A 1,879-nucleotide genomic window follows, 5' to 3' on the forward strand; every position below is an offset into this window, starting at 1 on the left:
CTCTCTAATGTGTGAGGTGGGCTTCCTTCCCAAGATGCTCTAGTAAGCTTCAGGGAAGCATCAAGGATGAGATGGGAATATCCCACTATTTAGACCTGCCAGCAAGAGAACTTAAGAGAGAAGAGGAAAAGAAGTATATAGATATAGATCAGAGAACATGAGTTTTCTCTTAATAAAGTCCCATCTAATTGAGCAGATTAGAGGACATTTGGAGGTGGGTTCTAAACTGTGGGTTATATTGATCTTATCACTCAACGTGGTTTGCTGTCATCCAAGAAACTTCTTATTTACCCCCTTCTGGGTGGTCGTTGCCTTCTCCCCAACTTTCTCTTACAGTCATGTGAGATGCAATTTGGGGGGAAAATCATCACTCTGCTACTGCACCCCACCTCATTTGCTTTGGTGGTTACAAAAGCTCAATTACTTGACTCCTTACAGGCCAGTCACAGAATCAAAAAACATTGTGTCAGCAGTTTCCAAGAAACAGACCAAATCTACTAACTGCCTTCCCTGCACTTTTTGAGCTGAAGCCACAAATGGTTGGATTTTCTTTCTGGCTCACAAGCTGGGTGGTGAAGACCAAGTCCTTCAGGCACCAAGATTATGTGGCTCTATTTTTTTCTTTTTAAAAAAATTGTTATATAAATATATATGTGTGTGTTTATATATACACACAAATGCAATGTGTTTAGTCCATTTAGTGTTACTTGTATGAATATGATTTTATGGCTGACTAATTGGTATTGGATAAGCAATCAGGGAATTTACTCCTGAGGAAGACTATCTCTCCTGTTCTCAGCATTCATTGGTTGCAGATAGCTCCTTGACTAGGATCAGAACTCCAGGAGATTGCTCCCCTTTCCATGTTAGCATGTCTAATGTCCAGATCATGTGTAAGCAGCCATATTATTGAAGTATCACGAATGAAGCTTCCAGCAAGGGCTTGATAACACACGATCACTTATTCTCTCCATCTTGATTGGATGTGGTTTTCTATAAGGGTCTCCTGTTGCAAAGAAAAATTTCTTTGATAAGAGATAAGAACTACTCTCATGTCCGAGTATGCTTAGTAACTTGACAGTTGTAGATTCTCTTCTACGACCCATGACCTCACTCGTCTTGCGTGGTTGGCTGTTTCTAGTAGCAGGCATGAAATGCCTCCTATTGAGTGAGCCTCAAGTCCAATTGGATAGCCGTTGGGTACCACCAAGATATGAGTGGCACTCTTGTACCTTTAGGGATATCTTGTCATGCTAGTCATTGTGGTTCATGGGCTCACAGTTGGGTAGAACTTGTTGGCTTCTCTCCGTGGGAAGCTTTCATAACACCTTCCAGTATTAAAATAAGTGTTCCTTGAACATAGACACTGCAACCAACACTCTTTTCAAGCAATGAAGGAGCAAATAGCATACAGTGTGAGTGTGCTGGAAAAAAAACTCATGATTCGTGTCTTGGGCAGGAAGAAGCAGGAATGCATGACATTTCACCATGCTACTTAGAATGGTGTATAAGTTAAAACATACGAATTGTTTATCTATGGAATTTCCCATTTAATATTTTTGGACCATGAATGACCACAAGTAACTGAAGCCACAGAAAGTAAAGTTGTGGATATAATACACACCCTTCCTTCCCAGTTATTCACTCTAACCTTCCTTTTCCCTGCCTCCTGTAATGTTACTAACATTTAGTTGAAGTTCACTTAAAATTGCACAATTGGGCACAGTGTAAAAGAGTGAATGTACAAAATGAAAGGACCATGAAGAAAATGATTGGTTCCCTATGTATGCTATCCACAGCTAAGATCTGAAGAGGAAAACATTTAATAAGGGGTACCAAAGTAGTCAAATCATCTGATAAATAGGTGTAATTCATATTT

This window comes from Microtus ochrogaster, chromosome 18 (genome assembly GCF_000317375.1).
Source record: "Microtus ochrogaster isolate Prairie Vole_2 chromosome 18, MicOch1.0, whole genome shotgun sequence".
NCBI classification, from domain to species: Eukaryota; Metazoa; Chordata; class Mammalia; order Rodentia; family Cricetidae; genus Microtus; species Microtus ochrogaster.